Raw genomic sequence first — 7,127 nt, 5'->3', positions numbered from 1 at the left:
TCTTTGTTCAATTCATATTGGACTCATTAATTTTATGCAGGGTTTTTTCCTGTACCAATAAATAGAACATAAAATCAATATTTATAAAATTTATGACCTAGAAAGACTAAGGAGACATCTTCAACATGTTCATTTATATACTCCTTGACATTTATTGGAAGGCTTGTTTTACTGTTGACTGGTTTTAAACAGCTTTGTAAAACAAAAGAGATTATTTTTCCCTCCTACTTTTATAACCATATAATTAAAAAACTAAAATATTTAAAAATAAAAAAAAAAGTTTTTATGATCTTCACGAACTACGCACACCTGATTCTCATCTTAATGAGACATGTAGGCAACCCTTATCTCGTTCGACTATATTCTTGAAAAATTATTTTGAAAATGTTAAACTCTAACATATTTACTATCTTGAAAGTAAAAATAGTTTTAGGTGGTTGGTTTGTGGTTAAAATGGCATCTCATCCATACAATACCAAGTCCAAAAAAAAAGGAAAGATGACACAAGAAGAGGGTATAGAGTCTGAAATCCAAAAAGACCAAAGTCAGTTAATTCCTCTGGAATTTGCATTAATCGAGAAGAATAGATTATTGAAATAATAGATAGAAAAAATGTATCAAGATTGGATGAATGGGGAAGCCCCGCCTTCCTCAATCCCTGTACTTTCGAATACAAATGATATAAGTTCACTTAAACTCAATCTAGTGATCCACTTTAACCACCTGGATTCGGTCCATATACTAATGTGTCTAGTACTATTGGCACCTCTACTATGTGCCCTCCAAATCCATCTCTCAAAAAAAACATGTTTTTCATCCTTGTAGTGTCAACTAATGTAGTCCCTCAATTGAAAATATAGAAGCCTACCAGTGAGCTAGATCATGATCAATTCTATCCTCCTTAATTTGCTTTCAAACCACTAAACTCATGTTATCCTGCTCATCAGCACGGTTCCCATGTCGTGATTGAGAAGACTGTTAAGAATAATGAGCAAGAAAAGATAGCCAGGAAAGTGAGAAGTTTAGAGTAGAATATGAGAAATATGTAAGGACTAGGAGGGAAAAAGAGTATTTCATACAATGATTTATATGTGTTTCACGATGTCCATTTGCCTCTAGGGTTAAAAATGCTAAAGTTTGGAAATTACGAGGGGCATGACGATCCTTTGGCTCATTTGAAAAGATTTTGTAATCAATTAAGAGGAGCAGGGGAAAAAGAAGAATTGTTGATGGCTTACTTCAGAGAGAGTGGTTGGGATAGATTTAGAATGGTTCATTGATCAAGACATATCTCATTGGCATGTTTGGGATGACATGGCTAGGGATTTTGTCAAATAATTTTAATATAATATCGCTATAGTGTCGGATCATACTACACTTGCCAAAATGAGAAAAAATACTACCAAAAGTTTTCAAAAATATGCTATCAGATGGAGGGAGCAAGCTGCTAGAGTTAAGCCATCAATAAAGGAGTGCGAGATGATTTATATTTTTCTCTAGGCACATTATCCTGACTACTTCCATAATTTACTTCTACTATTGGAAATACATTTATCGAGATCATTAAGATTGGCAAAATGGTAGAAAATGGAATTAAGTCTAGTAAAATTATAAGTAAAGCTGCTTTGAAAACAACTGTGCAAGAAATTGAAAATAGTTCAGGAAGTTTTGAAGAACAGAAAAGAAAGGAGGATGTTGCTACTGTTGTGTCAGGACTGTGACAAAGTTTTAGAGGTCCGCTATACCCATATGCACAATCTCAATCCTAAATCTATATTCAAGACCCATATAACCAACAAAGATATTATTTCCTCCCCAAAATCCATTATATTCCATTCCATACCCTCAGTATCCTATTTATAATGCACAACCATATGCTCGAGCCCCTTCTTACCAGTAATGGCATGCACCAACCCCTCAGATTCATCCTCCAACTCCACAAACATACCCAGGCCCCTTTAAACTTGATTTGTGCTCCAAGACAAATAATGAAAAGAGGCAGAAGCTAAGGGATAGTTTCACACCAGTTGGAGAATCATATACTATCTTATTCTAGAAATTGAGACAAAAGGACATGATAATTTCTCTTATCGGGTACAACCTTGACCCATATTCAACAAATTTTGATCCTAATGTATAATGTGTGTATCATTCTGATGTTCAGGGTCACAGTACTAAATATTGTCGTTCTTTGAAAAGAGAAATAAACGGATGATTCAAGATATTAATTATGGTGTAGGACATTGACAGTGGTTAAAGCTCTTCTCATGTTGATGTGCAAATTGACTAAGATGTAAAGCTCAACAATTGAGAAGTCACTCCTCCTCTTACTAGAAAGGATTTGTTTTAGTTTATTTTATTTTTCTTTTTGTTATTCAAATTATTTTAGGATTTTATATCGGAGTTTATCTTGTCTTGTTTCTTTGTCATTTATGTTGAAACTCTGTCATCTTTTTATTCAACAAAATGTAGTGCCCTCTTTTACCTGTTATTTTTAATATATATTATTATTTACTTTGTCTGCACATTATATTTTATGTTGGTTCTAATGATATGATATGCATGCTAAATTTTTAGTCAAATCTTAAATTCAATGTAACCATGAAATATTGAATTAAGAAGTTAGAATTGAAAAAAAAACATGTAAGGAGATAAGTAAAGTGTTGAGATATTTGGTGACCGAGGCAAATCCTCACTTGAATGAATTAAGACAATTACTTTTCAAATCAAAGAATGACTTGATCATAAATTAGAAGGTCTAATTCAACTATGGAATCAATCAGAGGATATATAGTCTCCACTGTTAGATGGAGCAAAACGAAATTAGTTCAAAAAAGTAGGGTCATTTCTATGTGTAAAGTAAAACACCAGTAGACCTATATGTTTCATAAGAATGAAATACGTGACACATGTGGACATGCTTAGTAAAGGTCAATGTTGAAAAATATGTGAATGATCTCATGTTTTACTCTCAAATTGTATGTTTTAGATTTGCATTTTTAAGGACTGATATTATGAAGGCATTTCATTCTATTATCCAAATGTTGTTGTTACCCCTTTTGATCTTTAGTTTTATTTTCTTTCGTGCCCCTCTTTTGGAATCAAAATAAAGTATGAAAAAAAAAGTGTCAAGAAAGTGAAATAAAGTCTGAAAAAATCTCAAAAAGAGAAAATTTGAAGAAAAATAAAAAAAAGTCAAAAAAAATCAAGGAAAAGATCAATATGCCTGATCTACGTTTGACCTGATTTTTGCTATGACAAGATACATAGGCAGCTCTACTCTGTGGCTCGATCCAATCAAGTGAAAGCTCAAGTTACCCAGTATGAAATAAAACTAGGGAAAAAAATTTCGTAAGAGTTGATTCCAAAAGTTGTATGCTTCACCTAGGGTCATGCAAAATTTTGAGCCTTATGTTGCCCTTTCTTTCTAACACTATACAAAAGCCAAGTTACAACCAAATAAAGACCTTTAAATCAATATTTGAGAATGTCGAGGCTAAATATTTTATGGGTGCATGATATTTCATATTTTGGGCATCATTTTTCTTGACAAAAAAGAAAAATTTGAGTCTTATTGGTGAAAATCCTCTTGGGCACCATAAAGCAAAAACAAGTTTTGAGATTAATAAAAATGAGAGACTATTATAAGTGAAAACCCTCATGGGAACCATAAGACAATGGTGAGTTGAGAAAGAAATGAAAATAAGATAAGCTCATTGGCAAAAACCTATTCAGGTGCCACTAGCCTAAAGAGGATTGTAACCAAGAGGGAACAAGTTAAGGAATGACTCCATTTACAATTCAAATGAGTAGACAAAAGTTGATAATGATTAGTATGGGTAGGTTAGGTTCTTTAATTCAAAATGCATGTCATAATCACTAGAATCAGATGCCACACCCAGGTAAGTTTTCTTTTGATATGGTTGAAAAAGAGATGTCTACTGTCTTTTTCTTTTCTTTTTATTATTATTTTTTTATTTTTTTTATTTTTGTGTCTTTGTTGTAAAAATAAAAATCACTATCATCATCTTTTGCGTATTGTTTGAGTTAAATTTATGTCAAGATAAGTGAGGAAGGACTCCAAAACATTCTACCAACTCCTTCAATTATACAAAGTAAAATAAAGGGCCAACACATAAAGATAACATGTTTCAAAAATAAAGTAAGGTACTCAAGAATGTTTGTCATCCAATAGTTTTTGAACTCATAGAAGTACAAAAAAGATGTATTAGAAGTTAAACCCAGAGGTATCATGCAAGGGAAATACGATTTGAGACAAATACTTTCAGTATCCATAATTTGGGGTCAAAAGTATGACTTGTCAATGGTACCTATCAATGATCTGAAATGGATTTGAACATGACAAGTGGAAGAATAATCGCCTCAAAAGCTAAAGCCATAAATCAACCACCGTATTTTTAAAATTCACAAGTTTTCGTTACATGAAACAAGAACACATATTACCTTCAAATTAAATGCTTCAAAGCTTAAATATCAAAATGTGAAATTCCATACTTATGTAAATGCAAGAGGCGATATTGCTAAGAAGGTTTGATTATCACAATCATGAAAAAAACTCATCATCCTATACACTCAGGATATGCACTTCCTTATCTGCGTATTTTAGCTCTTAGTCATTAGGTGACGCACTTCCTAACCTGAACGTTCACTCCTAGAAGACACACTTTCTAGTTGAGTCCTTTCATTTAACTCCTAGGAGATGCACTTCCTTTTCTGAGTACTTAGTTTTCTGTGATGCCTTATAGTTTTCTCAAATTGGTATCACATCGTCGTATACTTGGAAGGGTTAATCTTTAGAAAAAAAATTTAAATGTCAAAAGGACTTAGTCACATTTTGAACCCCTAGCCTTTGATGATTTTATTTTCGATCTTTCCGGCCACGGAGATTTAATTTTTAAGTTGTTTTATGTTCGGGGGAGTGAAAGGGATGTATCGGGGAAGTTTTAAATTTTTTGAACAACGTTCGAAGTGTGCTTGGATATTGGAAATAATGAATCGAAGTAAAGTAGAAGCATCACGCCGCGTCGATGGTCGCGTTGCTAAAGCAGTGAACTGACGTAATATCGATATGTTGCATCGGTTGGCATGTTCGTACCCAGTTTGCATCATTTTAAATAATAACCGACTTTGGGAAGGATATATTAGTCTTTTTCCTCATCTTATTTCTACTATAACACAAAATTATTAAGTATTAAGGGCTCATATCATCAGAAACTACTTAGAATCTCTCAAATAAAAACCCTATTCCCGTCATATAAGAGCACAAGTTCATCATTGCAAGTCAAAAATTCCTAGAACTAAGGTGTGATTTAGATTCTACTCTTCCTCGTAAGGGGTACAAGGTACGTAGGGTTTTCCTAAAACTACTTGGGCATAAGAAATTGTTTCAACAACTTTTAGCATTGTGAGATTTTGAAATCTTAAAGGGGTTTTGGAATTTATATTAAAATTTGCGTTATAAATTCTTTAGTGACATTATGATTTTTGTCTTTAGGCCTTTTTCCCCCAAATTGATTTGAAATGTTATATATATATATATGTGTGTGTGTGTGTGTGTGTGTGTGTGTGGTTAAATTTGATAATTGAGTTGAGAGAATAACTATTTATGCTCCCTCTCATGTTGTAATACCACTTGATTTTTAGAATATTATTTAGAAGCATGATTTTATATGTTCATGACCATTGTTGAATGATGTAAGCTAGATCTTTAAATTGATGAGAGGGGTTTTGCATGTTGATAAATATTGAATATATAATGAAAGATTGCATTGTTTATAAAAATGCATACCACCACATGTTTGCTGAAATGATCGAAAGAAATGATTTTACATAGTTTAATTAGTGTATCAAAGAATGAATCTTCTTGAATCATTGAAATATGATGGTCTAAACTTTATGTTTTGAAAGAGTAAGCTGTGATATGATTTTTATTGCTCAAAAACATGACTTGCAAGTCTTGGTATGACGATACCAATTCAGATAATGCCTTAGTAGCACAGAACATAACAAAATATGGTTTTTCTTTTAGATTTTCAGATTTTAAACTTAGAATGACACATGTTCAAAAAGGCTAAAATGGGCATAAAGAGATGTTAGGTGGTTACCCGAAGAAGGCACGAGTTCAGAAAACTCATTGCTCAAAATTGTGTTTTGGCGATAAGGGATTATTATGTCCCTTAGAGGGATTATACGCTGACCTAGTGCCCTGTGGTATATCTGAATCAGAAACTCCAACTCTCCCAGCAAACTTGGGTTGGGGTTTTGGCCACCGAGTTAAGGGCGGACTCCATATAGCCCATGGGGTTATAAAATTGTAGGGAGGACCACCTAACTCAGAAGTAATACAAAGATCAGAACTGCATTGATAAGAAGGTTTTATGAACCTCAAAGAATTTCCCATGAGTTTTAAACTATATCATGCATGATGTTTTCATGAGTTGGTCTCACCTATTTATATATAAATGCATTATTTTGGATTTCTCTGTGTACCAGTACAATTGTATTGACCCCCTATCTTGCAAAGTCTGAGGCTCAGTCTAGAGGTCCTGCTAAACCATAGAGTTGATAGTCAGAAGAGTGCAGTTGGTGGGCCTCTCTTACCTCAGAAGGTCATTCTTAGTTCATTATGGTATTGGTCCACTGGGGGTCTTATCCCAGATTTCAGACAGTTTTATTGGTTTGTGTATGTACTAGAGATTTCACAAACTGGAATAGATGTTGATGGATTTTTTTCCAGTATTGTTAAATTGAATTTAAAGTATGGCCATGATTCCATTTATTTTATTTCTGCATGCTTTTCTTTACTATTGAGTATTGTGCATGATTAATAGAAATAGAAGGGCACCCGGGCCTCCATGGTTCGGGATGCTCCTCACGGTTAGGGCCCCAGCTTAGGTCATGACATTTTTATGTGTTAGGTGACGCACTTCCTAACTTGAATATTTACTCTTAGAAGACACACTTTCTAGTCGAGTTATTTTATTTAACTCGTAGAAGACGCACTTCCTAGTCTGAATAATTCAAGTTCCATTTGTTAGGTAACGCACTTTCTACTTTGAGCCTTCAATCCTAGAAGATGCACTTTTTAGTTGAGTACTTCTATTTAA

The sequence above is a fragment of the Capsicum annuum genome, chromosome 1, assembly GCF_002878395.1.
Source record: "Capsicum annuum cultivar UCD-10X-F1 chromosome 1, UCD10Xv1.1, whole genome shotgun sequence".
Taxonomy (NCBI): Eukaryota; Viridiplantae; Streptophyta; class Magnoliopsida; order Solanales; family Solanaceae; genus Capsicum; species Capsicum annuum.
Note: the sequence above shows the minus strand (reverse complement) of the source record.